The 20,343-nt window shown below is 35.9% G+C and overlaps 1 pseudogene; it reads left to right on the top strand.

Moving 5' to 3' along the window:
• Positions 1 to 15,641: 15,641 nt before the first annotated feature.
• On the top strand, positions 15,642 to 18,934 carry LOC139881751 (serine carboxypeptidase 1-like; annotated as a pseudogene).
• The last annotated feature ends 1,409 nt before the right edge of the window (positions 18,935 to 20,343 follow it).

Genomic DNA, 20,343 nt, shown 5'->3' with positions numbered 1-20,343 from the left:
TCCTCAGTCAATCAATGCGTTAATTCCGAAAACCATATATATGTTTTCGGCTTTAATTCCTAGCTACAAGGATGCCTGTGTGCACGCGAACTAATCTTTATAATAGAAATCAGTAATTCATAGCTCTATATAAAGATAAAAATAAAATAAATAAGCATTTATAATGCCACTTTTCAAATGGAGTAATTCTTAAGAAGAAAGTATGACTTACTCATGATCGATAAATGATAATATTACTACATACATGCATGTTTAGCTCTGCAAAATAAAATTTCACAAATAATATTAGTACATTTCAATTTTCACAGATAGTAAATTCTAGATCCATGCAAGTAAATTCTGGTTTTTGGAACTATCTGGCCAGAAAATCTTGAAATTGTTATGTAATAGGTTGTTGAGAGAAGAAAACTCGGAGAGAATTTGAAGAGAAAGAGTTTTGAGAATTGAGATTCTAGAGAGGACATAGAATTGTATTGTTAGTTAGTACCCACAATAAGTTATTTAAGCTATTTATTGGTTTTGATATTGGGCTAAGGCATATGATGTTGCTCAACAAATTGGAGAATACATTCTAATTATCTTTGAGAACAAATTTTATGCTTAAATACGTTATTTAATCTATATATACTTTTAGCACTGAAAATGGAGGTTCATAATTCATTTGGTTCCCAAAAACTATAATAAGTTTACGTACCAATTCCTAACAGGAAGACTCAACAACAGCTTCCGAGAAGCCCCTCATGCATTGATCCTGCCATATGCTGCCGAAGGCCACATGAATCAATGTAAGAAAAGCAGTGTGCGCCCTTTTTATGTGGAAAGCATGGTGGGGGAAATGACTGTCGAATGATGCCGCAACATCTATTTTAACTGAAGGTACTAAAATGTGTAACATTTTAAAGTTGGGGTATGAAGTTGTAAGTAAAATAAGTTAAGGTAGGATTTAGTAAACTGACCTCAAGTTCAAGTAAGTTCCACGTATTTATCCCGAATGAAAAATATGAAAAACATGTTCGATCTGTTTTATAGTCAAATTCATGCACAAAGAGTTAACAATAGCGCGTATGTATGGTCGAGAAATATGAGATTTTTTGGGCTAACGAGAAAACGAGAGGGACGTAAAGAATGTTACCGGTGAAACATGAGTGACAGAAGTATGAATCTTCTTTTTTGTTAAAAAACCTAACCCTCATGCAACTCCTTCAGCTTCTAAACAAATCCATCCATGGGTGGTCTTGATATATTGTAAATGTTTGATGACTTCCTGAGTATGAATCATTTTGATGAGCATTTTTGTCTACCTAATGATGGCAACGATTGTATCTCAAAGAATCTTTTTAATAATGGCCATCCAAAGGCAATATTGCCATGCATATATTCACTAAACATGCCAATTTTCAAATTAATTACACCTTCATTCAATATAACTATGTAACTTGTGCCTCGATTTAGTTTTGCAACTCATTCTATGATATATGGATATACATAGCTAAAAAATTCTTAGGTGGGATGTGTTAGTGTGGTGGATGATTTTTTTACTTCGATTTGTTATGTAACCGGCTAGACTGAGAGAAGAGAATTAGAGTTGAAGAGAAAGCAAATCCAGACAGATCAGAGAAGAGAGAATTGTATTGTTTGGTAGGAAATTGATATTCTTTTGTATCCCTTAATTTATAAAGTCTCTCGGTTACATACACTACGTGATTAAGCTCACAAATCGATTAATTACACTTCATAATCTTTATAAGCTACTCGGACTCAACAAAAGAAATACCCAAAGTGCAATCAATTCGAAGAAATGATATCACCTGATTTGAGAACCAGGCCACGTCAAGATATTTAACAAACATATTATTTTCCTTGAGCATGAATCTGGACACAACCGGTTAAGGTTGTTTCTTTGTGGCTTGGAAGTAAGGAATTCGAATCATAAAAAATCTCTTTAAAATTGTAAGAGAAAGGTTGCATATTACGACATCCTCCCCCATACTCTCAAAACGGAGATCTTAGTTCACATGAATTTGCCCTTTCTTTCTTTTCCTTGAAAAGTCCGAACAATAACTAAAGGAGCTTTCCCATACATGCTTTTTTCAATGGTATTTCTACTTCTAAAAACTGAATTAATTACGTAAATAGTGATGCTTTAAATTAGGTGGACAGAATATGTAATGAAATTGAAGAGGTGGAGAGAAATAAAAAAATCGAGTTCACAGAACTCTATCTTATGACTAATCCTCTCCTAATTGCGAGTAACAAACGAAATTACATAATCGAAAACATAAAACTCAATTTTGGTTTGGTCAAATTCGAGCACATAGAACTCGAGTATGGTTTGGCATTTTCTAGTCATAGTGTACTTGACTTTGCTTTGTAATAGAAAATTAAATAATTGATTAATTACCACATCCACTTAGATTGTTTAATTAGCTCTCGATCAATTCGTAAGCATTCATTATAGTACAAAAATAGCGTGCACTAAAAATCAATCTAAAACTTTAATCTATCTATAACTATATATAAGTAATGATCACTAGTAGCGTACGTGTTCGAGCTTCTCAAATAATGAAGGTATATATTGTGGGGTTTGATTTTAATTATAAATAGATCAAGAGAAATGTTATCCTAAATTTGTTCAAAGTAGCAAAAGCAAAGTCGAGTACTATGTACTCGAATATGATCAAATAATGCCAAACCAAAATCGAGTTCAATATACTCGAATTTGATCATACTAAAATCGAGTTTTATGTACTCGAACAGCTTAATCACGGATTAATCAAAGTCGAGTTCTGTGAACTCGATTTCCTTAGTTCTGTTCACCGTTCCGTTTCAAACAACAGGACTGTAGCGCACTCTCTAAAAATTAATAAGTGGATGAAGAATAAAGTAACAACATGGATGGTTTACACCTGTGATGAATAGATTTTTTTTAATTCAAATTAGGTATAGATTATACAAAAAGAATTAACTTTAATTATGTAAGATAAGATTTTTTTTTTCTTTATTCAAACTAATAAACACGAGGGATAAATTTATTTTATCCCCCTCATTCTATATGAAAAATAATAAGCCCTCTTCAAAATTCAACGTGTATAAAATAGCAAAAACTTGTGTTAGCTAAAGAAGTACACTGTCGTGTACCAAACGAACAGCATGAAATTAGTCTGATATTTTCTCGATCTCACTCTCAGCAATAATAATTATATTCTTTTAATCATCACCAGCTCATCAGTCACAGTGAGTGCCAAACAAAATAATAATCAGATAAGCCAACTAAACAAGCTGATTAAGTCGAGGATATCTAACAATTTTCCTCAGTCAATATTATTGGATTCAATTTCATTCGATAGCAACGTTTATTTTAATGAAGACGCCGGTTCGATGAAAGCTGACAAGAAAAGTTCTTTGCCGGGCCAACCAAAAGGTGTGGATTTCGATCAGTATTCAGGTTATATCACCGTTGACGCCAAAGCTGGTCGTCGACTCTTCTACTACTTTGTGGAGTCTCCGACCAATTCTACCGACAAACCTCTTGTCTTGTGGCTCAATGGAGGTACGTGTATACGACCACAAAAAGTTATTTTTAGGTAAAGTTGAATGATAAAGTTGTCGAGGAATTTTCTACCATGCTAGTCCATGCAAAAGCCAAAAAGAATGACAGACAGACAGAGGAACACCAAACACGAGCTGCCAAAATTGAAAAATAAGTTTAATTAATTACCACGCTTGAGAAAATGAATAATTTCACATGGCAGATGATTACTAATTATGATGAACAGGACCAGGATGTTCATCTATGATTGGAGCCTTTCAAGAACTAGGACCTTTCAGAATCAACGGTGATGGAAAGACATTATACAAAAATCCGTATGCTTGGAATAATGGTATTTTTCTATTTCTACTCTAAATTCATAACTACCATAGTTTTTTGAAAAGCAAATTTAATGTGAAATTCGAAAAAAATTGCTTGCCGGCAGCTGCAAATGTACTATTCCTTGATGCTCCGGCAGGCATTGGATTTTCATATTTGAAAACTCCATCTGGTTATTACGAATTTGGTGACAATGAAACGGCAAAAGGTTCATACACTTTCCTCGTCAACTGGCTTCAGAGATTTCCACATTACAAAACCGCGATTTTTCCATTACTGGCGAGAGCTATGCTGGTCATTATGTACCTCAACTTGCTTACACCATCCTCACAATGAATAAGAATGCAAATCACACCACATTTATCAACCTGAAAGGCATTGCCGTGAGTTTTTATTTACAAACGTACATTTAACTTTACTTTATTGTCACGTTCCCAATGAAATTTGACCATTCAGCCTCTCAAAGATGGGGAATTATTCATGGATATTATGGAACGTATCCATTAAATTAAAATGATTCATATATCATCCTCTCTTGAGCTCAAATACTGGATATGACGTTGCAGATCGGAAATGCGTGGATTGATGATTATGCTTGGTCACATGCTCTGATATCTGATGAAACACATGCCTTGCTTAGTAAGAACTGTGATCACGCCTCTGGAATTTTTTCAAGGGCTTGTGAAAAATCTCAGATAAACGCGGACATAGAAGCGGGAAATATTGATATATACAACATATTTTCTTCATTGTGCCTACCCTCACCATCTTCTGGGAAGATTAATTCCGTAAGTATGAAGTCTAACTAACTCTCATAACATATACAGGTGACCTGTTTAAATTAATACGGTCACAACCTGTGAGATTTAGTACTCTTTTCTTTTCATTTTCAAATAGATGTCATTTTGATTTTTTAAATTCATTCAAAATTTAATGTATCTAGATAATAATAATGATTAGATATATTCATTTTTGAATAAATTTAAAAAAATAAAATGACACTTATTTCAAGACAAAGGTAGTCTAATTAAATGATGTTTTTAATTTGGACAAAAACTTGTATCCTGTGTCAGTCGGAAGTCTAACAACCAACGACAAGTAATAATAAGACGTGTGTCAAATATCTTTATATCTCAATTTTTTTTATGTAAGACTATTTGGTTTTGATAGAAATCATTACATTATAATCGCTTTTAACGATAATTTTCTAGGGTTCATAAATCCATTATTCAATATAGGATATGATAATGGAGATACAAATTTTATGTATAAAAAAAATTAAAATACCTCAATAATTCTTCACTTTCAAATTCTTAATAAAAACAAACACAACTTTAATATAGATCCAAATTTAAAAATTCAGATTTAATTATATGTAACACATATCCCTTTATGTATAATTGTTGATTGTTAGGCTTAATGTTAATATAGGAGGCAAGTTTTTCCATTAATTTATAGATATACGATTTATATTTAAAACTTGATCTTGTGACTGAACGAAATTATGATTATTAGTTTTGCTAGGTTATTAATATATCGATTATTGTTTTACCGAGGTTCAATTGTTCATGGAATAATCAAGCCTGGTCATATTAAAAGAGTACTTATTATTAACCAAATATTGTTGACTTTGTTGATGCAAACTGCCTGTGTTTCTACCCTGTGCTTGAAGATGTGTTGACACAGGTCTGCGGCAGTTTCTATGAGTTGACTATTTTCGTCAAACCTCATTTACTTCAGAAGATATGATTCGATCCTACAGTACAAATCAGATTGGGAAACTAGTAATGGATGAATCCTGGTTGATTTGATTCGGATTTGATGGTGATTCGATTTGATTTGAAGAAATAATTAGTTTCCTTGTTGAGAAAGGAAACTGTTTATCAAAAGGGATTTGATTCGGATTTGATGGTGATTCGATTTGATTTGAAGAAATAATTAGTTTCCTTGTTGAGAAAGGAAACTGTTTATCAAAAGAGAAGTCAACTGGTAAAAGGATTCTTCAGAGTATCAATTCTCATTTCAGCAGGGATTCTATTCGGTCTTGCAGCAGTATAAAAGAAAAAGACTCTCTACACTGGAAATCATCCTTTCACGCTTCTTAATCAGAGTTAAGAAGATCACTTAGCAGCTAGAGAGAGTTGTATGCACAGTGGAGTGTTAGGTCCTCGTGTATCTGCAAGAGGGTTGCGAGCAAGCCCTTGTCCGGTTGGCAAGGCAACGATACGCGTGTATCTGAAAGAGGGTCGCGTGAAGTCCTCACCCGTTTGGTGTAGGCGACATTGTAAGTCCTAATAGTTGAGATTAGGCGGTGTAGGTAAGCAAATAGTACACTTAAAAAAATAGGAGATAGGTTATAGATGAGCGAGTTGTAACCAAAGTATTGTCCTATTGTTTCAAGTATAGTGGAATGCTGTTTACCTCTGGGCTTGGCCCCGCAGAGTAGGGAAAACCGAACTGCGTTAACAATTTCCTGTGTTATTTAATTTACTGCGTTTTGTTAACCTGTGCTAACACGTACCTGTTAGCACACTTGCACTAATCTGTCAAAACAGGTCGGAATACGCCTTCAAGTGGTATCAGAGCGGGCTCGAGAAAAGTTTCTCGAGAAAAGATCTTGCGATATCCGACCATGGATGACAGAATTGAAGAGGGCGGTTCAATTATTCGTCCTCCTTTACTTACCGATTCTAATTATGACTATTGGAAGCACCGGATGAAGTGGTTCTTGAAGAGCCAGGATGAAGCTATCTGGCGTGCCACACAGAACCTGTGGACACCCCCTACTGTCACTGTTAATGGTGTTGTAACAGTGAAGAGCGAAGACCAGTGGAGCACAGCTGAATCAACCACGTGTAGAGCAAATAGCATAGCTGTGAGCACTATTCAGTGTGCTGTCCGTCCAAGTGTATTCAAGATCATTCAGAATCTTGAGACCGCCAAGGAATCGTGGGATGCCCTTCAACTCACATATGAAGGATCAAAGTCAGTCAGGCAATCAAAGTTACATCTCATCTCCACCAGGTTTGACTCTTTAACCATGAATGATGATGAATCTATAGCTGATTTTGAAAAAGAGCTTCGTTGCATCGCTAATGAATTTGCTGCTCTTGGCGAGGTAATTTCGGAATCTAAACTCGTGAGAAAGGTGCTGATTTCTCTACCGGAAAAGTTTAGTTCGAAGATGGACGCAATCAGTGAATCCACAGACTTCGAAAACTTACGCTTTGACGATCTCATGGAGAAACTCAGAACCTATGAAATGACCTTAGCCATGCGGAACAGGGGTAAGACATAATCCAAATCTGTTGCTTTCAGAACTGATGTGGAAGATAGACCTGTTAGCACAGGTGAGCAACAAATTTGTGAGCAGTTAGCACTCTTAACGAAGAATATGGGAAAGATGTACAGGGGGTTCAAAAGGACCAAACGCAATGGTTACACTTCATCAAATCAGAAGGATAATCGAAGCTTTCAGAAGAAGAATGAGTCAACATTGCAGCCAAATGGAAGGTACAGATTTGAAAAAGAGCAAATACAGTGCCATGAATGTCAAGGTTTTGGGCACATCGCTGCAAAATGCGCCAACACGCTTGAAAGACAGAAGAGATCACTGTTCTCCACATGGAGTGATGAGGAGACATCCGAAGATAATTCAGAGATCAGTGATGATAGTGAAGATGATAATCCTACCTGCAAAGCTCTTACTGCACATACTGTGCGCACACCACAAAACTCTGTGCATACAGAATCTGCTATTAAGCCTGAGTCCAGTAAAAGTAAGATTGAGTTTCCAGCCTATAGTACATTCCCAGCACGTACATCGATGAGCATAGGTAGCAAAATTATGCGAACAGGGGCCGTTTGCATAGAGACGAAAGAAAGCTCAAGATCATCAGTAGACAAGAATGACTTTCTTGCTCTTACAGTCCGTGCAACTGAAGATTCCACACAGAACACCGTGCACACAGAATCCAGCAGCACGGTTAATTCAGCAGAAGATTCAGGATCAGATGAAAGTTCAGATAGTTATGAGGACATAGATATATACTCTAAATTCTAAGAGTTACTCTAATAAATGGGGGAATCTCTTAGAATCAATCACCTGCTCTCCGATGAAGTTCAACAGCTGAAAGAAGAAAGAAAGGATTTCGACAAGATACTTGGAAAGTATGAATCCGAGGTTGAACAACTAAAGTCTGAACTGTCAGAAACAGAGAAGAAGCTTGAAGAAGCCAACTGTGAAATTGAAAAATTAAACAAAGTAACTCCCAAGAACAATATCTTTGAAGTTGGCCACGGTACTTCTAAAACAGGGAAAGGAAACAGTTCAGGATACAAAAGCAGAAGAAGAAGAATTATCTGTCACTACTGCAACAAACTCGGACACATTCGTCTTAAGTGCTATATCTTACAGGATGATATTCGAAATCTCATTGCTTCGAAATCGAGAAGACATCCAAGGAAAAAAGTAGATATCACACAACATTTCCAACGACGTATTTGGGTAGAGAAGAAAGATGTAAAACCTGGACATATCAGAACCAGAAAAAGTGCTGACCTATCAATATCAGAACCTGTGAAAGGTCGTCCTGTGCTCACATGTGATCCTAACGGTAGGTATAAAGATTGAAAAAGGAGAAATAAGCTAAGGCTGGAATGGGAGTTAGAAAGGATGGCGAACCTGTGTTTAATCAACCTCAATCTATTGAGAACACACCTGGTGTGGAAGCTTTAGAAACTGAGGGTGTTGGCAGGAATGAAAACACACCTAGTGTGGAGGCATCTCCTGTTCGCACAGATTTCAGGAACGTCCAAGAAACCATGCCTGCTGTCACAAGCCAAAACGTGTCTCTTTTCACTCGTGTTAAATGGGATCATTCAACTGAAGACATCTTGAGAAACACCAGCACTATTAACACATCAACAAATTCTGTGAAGCACTCCAAAAACTGGCACATCCACTTATCTCGAAAACGTGAAGAAGGAAAGAAAGCGGATATATTCATCCAGAGTCCTAATTCAGTCAGGCCTGAGTATTTGAGAGGAGCTCTCGGACCTTGCACTATAACGTGAAAAATGAGATAAGTGTTCACTCCCTGTATATACCATTTTTAATTATTGTTGTGTTTTCTTCTATTTGATAAAGAAAAAAAAAATGATTGAGCTGATATGAGGAAACAATGATTGAGCTGTGACTAGCTGAAACTCAAGGAGAAAGCCTAATACAGTAAGATGAGATTATGAGAAGTCTCTGGCTTACCTGTTGCTGCGGATCTTGTTAACACAGAGGATCCTGTTATTGCTCTGTAGTAACCCTCAAGCTGAGGGGGAGGCTCGCACTCAGGGGGAGTTCCTTCATTCCTTCATTCTCATATTAAGGGGGAGCACGATGCTGCTGCTGAGGGGGAGACATCAAACACTCCCCATATTATTCGGCTAAAAGAAGAAAATATGGCTGCTATTGTTTAAAATAGACTTATTTTGACCTCTTGGGTGTCTCTTTGGCGATTTCTTGACAAAAAAGGGGGAGAAATATGTGTCTACATCATCATTCGTGCAGGCAAAAAGATGTGCAAGTCAATACTGTGTCTCTTGGGTGTGTTTACACAGGTTGATTCTTTTTGCATTATTACTAGTTTTCAAGGACTTTTTACTCTCGTCTCTTGGTGTTTTCGCTGTGCATGCTTACTCACTGGGGAGTTAGGTACTGTACGAAGGATCTCGGAGGTTTTTGCCAAAAATGCCAAAGGGGGAGATTGTTGATGCAAACTGCCTGTGTTTCTAACCTGTGCTTGAAGATGTATTGACACAGGTCTGCGGCAGTTTCTATGAGTTGGCTATTTTCGTCAAACCTCATTTACTTCAGAAGATATGATTCGATCCTACAGTACAAATCAGATTGGGAAACTAGTAATGGATGAATCCTGATTGATTTGATTCGGATTTGATGGTGATTCGATTTGATTTGAAGAAATAATTAGTTTCCTTGTTGAGAAAGGAAACTGTTTATCAAAAGGGATTTGATGGTGATTCGATTTGATTTGAAGAAATAATTAGTTTCCTTGTTGAGAAAGGAAACTATTTATCAAAAGGGAAGTCAACTGGCAAAAGGATTCTTTAGAGTATCAATTCCTATTTCAGTAGGGATTCTATTCGGTCTTGCAGCAGTATAAAAGTATAAGACTCTCTACACTGGAAATCATCCTTTCACGCTTCTTAATCAGAGTTAAGAAGATCACTTAGCAGCTAGAGAGAGTTGTATGCACAGTGAAGTGTTAGGTCCTCGTGTATCTGCAAGAGGGTTGCGAGCAAGCTCTTGTCCGGTTGGCAAGGCAACGAGACGCGTGTATCTGAAAGAGGGTCCCGTGAAGTCCTCACCCGTTTGGTGTAGGCGACATTGTAAGTCCTAATAGTTGAGATTAGGCGGTGTAGGTAAGCAAAGAGTACACTTAGGAAAATAGGAGATAGGTTATAGATGAGCGAGTTGTAACCAAAGTATTGTCCTATTATTTCAAGTATAGTGGAATGCTGTTTACCTCTGGGCTTGGCCCCGCAGAGTAGGGAAACCGAACTGCGTTAACAATTTCCTGTGTTATTTAATTTACTGCGTTTTGTTAACCTGTGCTAACACGTACCTGTTAGCACACCTGCACTAATCTGTCAAAACAGGTCGGAATACGCCTTCAGACTTCATCATCAATATCAGATCAAAGAATTCGATCCATGTTCAGACGATTACATGGATTCTTACCTTAATCGTGAGAATGTGCAAGCTGCTCTACATGTAAAACCTACCAACTGGTCGAAATGCAGGTGAATTATGCAAATTTCTTTACATTTTTAGCAGCAAACTATGCAAATTTCACATAGAAATTAAGTTTAATTTAATTTCCTGTCAATCCCGATCTTTGACAATTAAAGAAGATGAATTTACTTCAAGTCGATCCATGTTGTGTTGTTTAGGGACGTGAAATGGACAGACTCCAAAAACAGTACTTCCCATAATAAGGCAGCTTATGGCCAGTGGGATCAATATATGGATTTACAGGTAATATATTGAATTAGAGTCTTAGATTACAATATACTAGTTTTAAAGAAGCCCGTGCATTAGACACTCATGATTTTATGCTGCCACTTGTCACAATTCTAAACAAGTTTCACCATGTATCTATTGGAGTAGGTCATCTCAAGGTGCTTGAGGTCATTGAAGTACAGGTTGTAGCTGGGAAGAAGGAAAAGAAGAAATTAAAGGCTGAAGTTAACTTCTAGCAAAAGCAATCTAACTTGAAGAAGAAGCAGTCAATAGTAGACAAGCCCGTCTTCGACAATTTGATCGTGGAAAGCTTCTACAAGATGCTAGTGGAGTTTTCAAAGAAGATTGAGGCAAAACAGTGCACTGGAAGGTCGAGCAGTTTCGAAGAGAAGTGTTTCTGCAGAAAGGACGAAACTGCACATCGTAAGAAACATGAGGACTTGGTTGTACCTGCTGGAAAAGTTGGGGACTCAAAAGAAGTTTCGGAAATTCTCTCGACGGAAATCATTGCAGACGATCTGCGGACCGGCCGGAGCAAAGTCGGAGGTCGTGGCATATACCAAAATGCTCAGGAAGGTGTCGCCTACAACACTTCTAAGAGCAATTGTTCTGCAATTCCCTGAATCGAAAAGTCCCAAATCGGTTAGGGTTCTATCTTTAATTTCCAGTCTAAGTCGTTAATTTCTGCAGCATTCAATAAATTAGTTTGATGGGTAGCTTCGTCTTGTTGAAACGAAGAAGTTGGTATGCTCAATTTTGTCTGAGATGATCTGGAAGTTGTAATGTGTGTTCGAGTTGTTCTGTGAAGAACGGAAATCAAGCATTGTTGATTTAAGGCATGACAGCTGTGTTTGTTGATTGAAAAACGTTGAGAACACTCCATTGAAGGAGACTGAAGGTTTAAATTGAAGTTCTAAAGCAATCGTGAAATGGGTCTGTAGCTAAGAGAAAGCTTGGCCGTCAAGCAAACGGCGAAATTCAAATTTTATTGTTGTTTTCTTTCAAGTTAAAGTTCAGTGAAGCTATTAGAAATAGGTAGATGAAGTTTAGAAGAAGATTCAGCCATGATTCAGCTTAGAATAAAAGTCAAACCGAAAGTCAACAAAAATGGTATTTTTCGCGAGAAATAAGATGAAGTTCAGTCTGCTCGTTTTACTGTTTTACAGTACGGATTTACTCGAATATGCTTTGTGACCAAGTCAAGAGGTTAATTACAGTTGTATTTAGAAAAGAAAAACGAAATCGCGTGGGAGAATACCACTTTCAGTTTTTCACTTTACTGTTTATGGTTTCTGGTTTTCCAAAAATCCAGGCTGTAATTTGTTTTCCCTTTTCAATTAGGAATGTCGAGTATGTTCGACTATAAATATAGGTGCTATCTGTAATTGAAAGATGCGATGCGATGAAAAGTCAGATGTGCAAATCAATAGAAATCAGAAATTGAAAATCGCCATTTTTCTTCTTTTTACAGTTTCAAAAGTTTGGTTGCATTGGTGAGAGAAACCATAGATTTCCAGAAACCCAAATTAGTTTTCTAGGACCCAAACAATTTAGATACCAACGTTAAGCCTTAGATTTAAGTTTAGCATCAAATCGTTTCACAAATGGATATGATTACAATCCTGTTTTAGCGTTTCAGTTTTCTTAATCTTCGTCTTCTTCATTTCGTTTCTGGGCTGTGATAGCTCCGTTTCCAGTTGATGTGTTACTCTTTCTGTGCGCACAGGTTTATTTCTCGTTTTCGTTTGGCTGAGCTGTGATTGGCAGAGTGCTGTGTCTGCATCACCTGTGGTCACGGTCTCAGGAAGTTTCCAACAGTATCCACTATTAGTATATTAGTATAGATACCTGGGAAAGATAAGATAACCATGAAATTGGGATAGAGTTGTGACAATTATAGTGACAAGTTACCTAGTTTTGGTTTCCTTGTGAACAATATCAGCAGGGATATTGATGGGCGAGTTCCAGTAACATCGTCAAGATACGCCATAAATTTGTTGAAGATTCCCGTACAAAATCAATCTTGGTACAGTAGAGGCGAGGTAATATATATACATTCATATATATTAATTAACTGATTAATATATAAGAATTGATGATATATATGAATGCAGGTTGGAGGATATGTGGTGGGATACAAGGGAGAATTGACATTTGTTACTGTTAGAGGTGCTGGACACATTTGGTTCCAAGTTACCAACCTGAAAGGGCTTTAACCATGTTTTCAGCCTTCCTACAAGGGAAACGCCCTAAATGATCAATCAATGTGTTAAAATTTAACCACATATATTTTCGGCCTTAATATAACCATAGCTACAAGGATGCTTGCCTGCAAACTAATCTTTGTAATTGAAATGAGCTTCATAGAATTAAAAAGATATAAATAAATAAAGCAGCATACTATATGTATCTCCTCCCAAGAAGAAATTATATGAATTGGTCATGTATCGATTTTCTTTATAAAGGTTGATTTTATTAATTAATACGAAAAAGTTTGTTAATGTCAGTTATCCTGATCAATCGGATGAAACTTTTAGATCACACGACTATGAAGAACCGTACATACTGGGGAGAACGTCGTCTAAAAACAAACTACCAACAATAACAATGTTCGATCATTACAATGCAATGTTTAAATAGTAGCAGCGACTATTACAATAGTTTTATAGGAAGAAAAAAAAATTTGGACGACCCTGAAGTGGTCCATCTTCAATGCGAGGCGGAAGGGTTGCAAAACTTCCAGTCTGGCTTTGAAGAAGAAAAACTTGTGGGTTGTAATGGGTGACAGCAACACTGTCAGGTGTAACAACATTAATGCTAGCGGTAATAGTGTATCCAATATCAACCAAAGAACCTAGGGAAGAGGTCGAAGAGCCGGAAAACTAACCAGTGTACCAGAATCATGATTGTAACTCAACAAAGAAAGATGTGAAGCAGAAAGAGAATTGGATGTGGAAAAATGCAGTAAAGGGATTACAAGGCGAGGAAGATGTGAGTGTAAGCTAGAATCTTCGACTATTGGACCAGAATGAATTCATCTGTGATTTGCTCTTGATTTCCTATCAGAATATTCTGTTTTCAATTTGATTTATCTTTAAAGCTGCCCGCATACATATGCCATCCATAACCGAATATGAAATTTTTTGTTTTATCGCCTTTAGCTAACAATATGCTCTATATATTATGAAGAAGTGAAGATCTGGCCACCTTGGTTCCTTTTCCTAAAAAAAAGAATCTATTCCTTTCAAGCCACCATGTCCAAAATGTAGCTCTGAGTAAAATCCTGAGGAACATAGTTTGGAGCTTTCATTTTCCTAATCATGTCCACTAAACAAAAAAATTAGATGCATTTTGTGGGAAACAAGGATGTTACAATCAGCAAATAATCTTAGACCTTGTGAGCCAAGAGAATACGCAATGAATAAGAAGATGGTCAACCGTTTCAATACGGGCACGACAAAAGGCGCATACTTTGAATAGGATTAAGAATCGATTTAGAACATAGAAAACCTCTCGTACAAATTCTATTTTGTGTTAGCTGCCAGAGAAAAATCAGTACACTTTGAACAGTACTTTGAACTGTCGAAGTGTGAGCACATGATCCGGTATCAGGCGGGGGTTAGGTCTAGAATATGTGACGGTAGTAGTGCCACTTTCGTGGAATAATGAAATTGGGGGGATGGTGACCAAATTACATGGTCAGGTCGATTGTGTATCCAGATGAAAAAGTTTACTAGGTTCGTGAGTTCCAGAAGCATTGTGTTTTCATACTCGATCAAAGACCTTCTCCAATCCCAAGAAGTACCATTCCAACCCCCCATCTGTGAAATTGAGAAATTCTTTCCACTTGAAATGGAGAACAATCTAGAAAATCTTTCCTGAAGGATAGTAGTTGAGGCAACCCATCTATCCCACCAGAACTTGGCTAGGTTGCCATCTCTAATTTGTTATGGAAGCGAAAAATGCCTCAACCTATGTATTGGTGAGAGAGGTTCTTTTATTGACCATAGGAATGTGACTATCAATTTTCAGGTCAGTAACCTTTGCTTTCAGGATTGCCTTATTCAAAATTGGGCCGGTGCCGAGAAGAGAGAATTGAATTGTTTAGGAAATTTATATCTTTTTTTTTCTAGATCTCTCTAGATATCCTTAAAGTTGATAGCCGTGAGACTAATCTCTCATTCCAACTGTCACACACGAAACGATAAGAAACTGACCACATAATTTTTTCCATTCGCATAGTAATATTGCTTATTTGAAAAAGTATATCGGTTACTTTACACATATTACGAGCATTCTCATGATATATATATATATATATATATTGTATTCAATGGCATTTCATTTCTTATCCTAAAAATAAAAAAGTGGATGAAAAATAAAATAATAAGAATATGGACCCCTGTGATGGATGACTTTTCTAATTCAAATTATTTAAAGTATGGATTATAAAAATGAATCAAACGAATAAACTTTAATTATATTAAACATATTAGCTAGATAAGGTTTGTTTTATTGAAACAAATAAACACGAGGGATAAATTTGTTATATTCTCGTTTTATATTTTAAGTAATAAACCAGCTGGGAAGTTTGTATAATTAGCAAACTCATGTATTAGCTAGAGAAGTATACTCTAATCTGTACTGTACTAAACGAACAACATGAAATTATGTCTCTCGCTCTCAGAAATACTAGTAATAATATTGCTTGTCACCATTAGTTCATCATCATTCACGGTGGTAAATGCCAAAAATAACACTAATCAGATGAGCCGACTCAACAAGCTCATTAAGTCGAGGATTAAATCTAACAATATTCCTAGTCCTCGTTCTGATTCATCTTCATTGGACTCGATTTCGTTCGATAGTAGCGTTTACATTAATGATGACGCCGGTTCAATGAAAGATGACAAGAAAAGTTTCTTGCCAGGCCAGCCTAAAGGTGTGGATTTCGATCAGTATTCCGGGTATATCACCGTTGAGCCGAAAGTGGGCCGTCGACTTTTCTATTATTTTGTCGAATCTCCACTAAGCTCTTCCGACAAACCTCTCGTCTTGTGGCTCAATGGAGGTATGTGTACGAGCATGTCATACTTAATTTGTCAAGTAATTAATTTATTTTTTACCCACGGGTTTGAAGTAGTTTTTTTTTTTTTTTTTTTTTGTTTTTTTTTTACATATTCGTTTGTAGAATTGTAGATGTAGTGGGCACTTGTGTGCTTTTTCTGGTCCTACTTTTTCACTTTTGTGTAGTCCCTCTCAATAAATGAATCCAACACAACATTATCCTAATTCCTAGACCCACTTATAGTTCTAAAGACAGCTAATTAAGGTATAAAGTATCTCGTACTTAGTCAATGTGGAAGTATTTCTAAACGTACGTACGTACGTATATTAGTCCCTAATACATGTCCTTCCACATACCTCAAAAAAAAAAACAAAAAACCTATGGGAGTTAATATACATAGTAAGATTAATTGCATAAAGGATCATATATATGTTCAATTCATTACTGGTGAATCATGTCCTGTCCAGTTCTGTAATGTTCTATCCAATTATGTTCCGATATGTTATGTTCCGTGTAACAAACGCACCCAACATTCTTCGAATGCCTCTTCAGATTTATCCAAAGTCGTGTGCTTAGGTCACCCCATTCTCTAAATTAAGTATAATGAATATTGTAGGCAGTTGAGCATATAGCATAGAAATAAAAATTTGAGTAGAGAAAAAGAAAATTATGAACTCTAATATAGTTAAAGAACAAATTAATATTGTATTTTTCAAATGGAAAAAAATAACTCTAACAAATAATTTCATATGCATGATTAAATATGATGAACAGGGCCAGGATGTTCATCACTGATGGGAGCCTTTGAAGAGCTAGGACCTTTCAGAGTCAATAGCGATGGAAAGACATTATACGAAAATCCTTATGCTTGGAACAATGGTATTATTTTTTCAATTTCTACTCAGAATACATTACCATAAATTTGTTTTAAGAAGTTAATTAATGTAAAATGATCAAAACTTTGCTTGGCCGTAGTTGCAAATATTCTATTCTTGAAGTCTCCGGCAGGAGTTGGTTTTTCGTATTCGGAAATTAATTCCTCAGCTTATTATGAAAGTGGTGATAAAGAAACAGCACAAGAATCGTACACTTTTCTTGTCAACTGGCTTCAGAGATTCCCACATTACAAAAAACGAGATTTTTTCATAACCGGCTAGAGCTATGCCGGTCATTTTGTACCTCAACTAGCTTACGCCATCCTCAAAAATAACAAGACTATTCCAAATATCACCACATTCATCAACCTTAAAAGCATTGCTGTGAGTTTTATTTAATTACAAACAATTACTCCCTCAGTATCACAACATATGATTTTTTTGCATTTTTAGATTCATTCATAATGATATATATTTAGCCAATCATCTTTACAAGATAGATGTCCATTTGAACGAACTTAAAAATATAAAACATAATCTATTATAATACGAAGGTAGTATTCATTTTACTTTATTTAATTCTACATGGAAACTGGAATACATTCAATAATGATTCCTATTTCATATTGCATATTGGAAATGCCTTGATCGATGATATTACTGCAGTGAAAGGAATGTATGATTTTTTGGGGACGCATGCTCTGATTTCCGAGGAAACCCGTGCCTCGATTAATAAGAATTGTGATTTTGCATCTGAAAATTCATCAAGGGCTTGTAAAAAGTATAAAGATCAGGCGGATCTAGAAATTGGAAACGTTGATAACTACAACATATATGCGCCGATGTGCTTAGCCTCATCATCTACTACGAAGATTAATTCTGTAAGTGTTGAGTTAAATTAAACAAATATCATATTTAAAAAAATATTATTAACCCAAGTTGACTTCATCATACATTACCAGGTAAAAGAATTCGATACTTGTTCAAGCGATTACATGGATTCTTACCTTAATCTTGCGAGTGTACAAGTTGCACTTCATGCAAAACCTACCTACTGGTCAGAATGCGGGTAATATTTATGAAACTTTCACATAATTACAAAATTAAGTTGAGTAAAAATAGCTATATATATACTCACTCCGTCCCTAATTAATTGTCGCTTTTCCTATATATACTGTATAGAAAAAGCGACAATTAATTAGAGACGGAGATAGTAATGTCATGAAATTAAGTTTCCATTTAAGAAAAATATATGACCAATACTCTGTGTTGTACAAAATGTTGTTTAGAAGAGTGAAATGGATGGAGAGTTCAACAACAGTTCTTCCCATAATACGACACCTCATGGCCGTTGGGATCAATGTATGGATTTACAGGTAATAAATTAAATTTTAAAGTGGGGTACGTATCTTACTCGGCAGCGGTTAACGAAGCAAAAATTTTAGTTCAAGATGTTTAATTCGTCTTTTGTTTTCTTATATATATATGCTGGTTCTTTATTCATTAGAGTCTTGCGCTTTTTGCTTTTGTTTTTCCCTTTGTATAAAAAAATATTTATTACAACTTACGAATAGTTTTGGTTATATTTTGTATACATTGCCAGTGGGGACATTGATGGGGTAGTTCTGGTAACATCATCGATATACGCCGTAAATTTGTTGAAGATTCCGGTACAAAATCATTGGCGCCCTTCGTACAGTAGAGGGGAGGTAATATATTGAATATTTTGACAATAATTAATAATCTTTAAAGAATACAATGTCCATATCGTTAAGGTGATTCATGGCTAGTTAATTAAGTAAAATTATTTTTACTTCGAATTTGGGATAAAAGAAGGGATTCTGAATAATTAAAAAGTGAGTACATATATTTTATTAATTAATTTTTTAAAAAAAGATTTTATTTTATGCTTTCAAATTAATATATGAGAATTTTAAACTATGCAGGTTGGAGGATATGTGGTGGGATACAAGGGAGGATTGGCATTTGTTACTGTAAGAGGAGCTGGGCATATGGTCCCTAGTTACCAATCTGAAAGGGCTCTAACTATGTTTTCGGCCTTCCTACAAGGAAAACTTCCTAAATGATCATCTATCTATATATCAATCAATCAAGGCGTTAATCAGAAATTTAATATATATCTTTCCAGCTTTAATTCCTAGCCACAAAGGATGTCTGCCTGAGAACTGATCTTGTAATTGAGATCAGTTATCCATAGCTCTATAATTAAGATATACTACAAAATAAATAAATAAATTGCACTATCTCCTAACTCCTATATATAAAAAAACTCGCAAGAAGAAAAGTGAAAGCAAAGAGAAGAACAAAGAACACATCTGTTTCGTATGAGAATGAAACGAGTGAAGTAGAGAGCACGTAATTGGTCGACGATTTGTGAGCTTTGGTTGGAATCGGAATGGAAAAGATGCCGACGGCGATTTGAGCGTATAGATTGAAAGAAGAGAATCATAGAGAGTTAGAGTTAAAGAGAGAGAGAGTTTGAGGAAATACAGAGAGATCAGAGAAGAGAGAATTGTATCGTTTAGTAGCAAATTGATATTGTTTCCTGAATCGCATAATTGATAAAGTCTCTCGGTTGCATACACTAGTATTTATAGTAGGAATCATAGATGGCTAGACACATTAGGTAGCACAAATCAATTACTTACACACTTCATAATCTTTATAATTAAGCTACTCGGACACAAAAACAGAAACACCCAAACCGCTAGGATTGGCATGGTGGCTCAGCGCCTTGTCCCTTTAACCCGTAAGTCGAGGATTTGATCTCCAGCCGTTTCATGCGTTTACAGTTGGAACGAGGGATAAGTCTCCCGACTGTGAGGATACTCGAGATGACCTAAAAGAGAGAGAGAAAAAAAAAAAACACAAAGTGCAATAAAATCTAAGTATAATAATTAAAAGAGCTTTCCCATAGATGCTTTTTCCAATGGCATTTCTAATTCTAAAAACTAACAAGCGGATGAAAAATAAAGTAGAAACATGGACGCTACATGCCTGTGATGGATAGATTTTTCTAACTCAAATTAGATATAGATTACAAAACGTATAACTTCAACTGTATAAGATAAGATATATTCCTTTTTTTTTTTATTGAAACAAATAAACACGAGGGAATAAATTTGTTTTATCCCCTCTTTTTATATGAAAAATAATAAGCCTTCTAGGGAAATTCAACATGTATAAATAGCAAAACTTGTGTTACCTAGAGAAGTACACTAAACAGTACCAAACGAACAACATGAAATTAGTCTCATGTCTCCCAGTCTCACTCCCAGCAATAATAACAATATTGCTTTTCCCCATCATCAGCTCAGTGAATGCCAGAAATGATAATGATCAAACAAGCCAACTCAACAAGCTGATAATGTCGAGGATTAACTCTAACAATCCTCTTCGATCCGACTCATTGTCAATATTATCAGATTCGATTTTGTTCGATAGCGACGTTTATATTAATGAAGACGCCGGTTCG

This window comes from Rutidosis leptorrhynchoides, unplaced genomic scaffold (genome assembly GCF_046630445.1).
Source record: "Rutidosis leptorrhynchoides isolate AG116_Rl617_1_P2 unplaced genomic scaffold, CSIRO_AGI_Rlap_v1 contig19, whole genome shotgun sequence".
NCBI lineage: Eukaryota > Viridiplantae > Streptophyta > Magnoliopsida > Asterales > Asteraceae > Rutidosis > Rutidosis leptorrhynchoides.
Note: the sequence above shows the minus strand (reverse complement) of the source record. Positions and strands in the feature narration are given on the sequence as shown.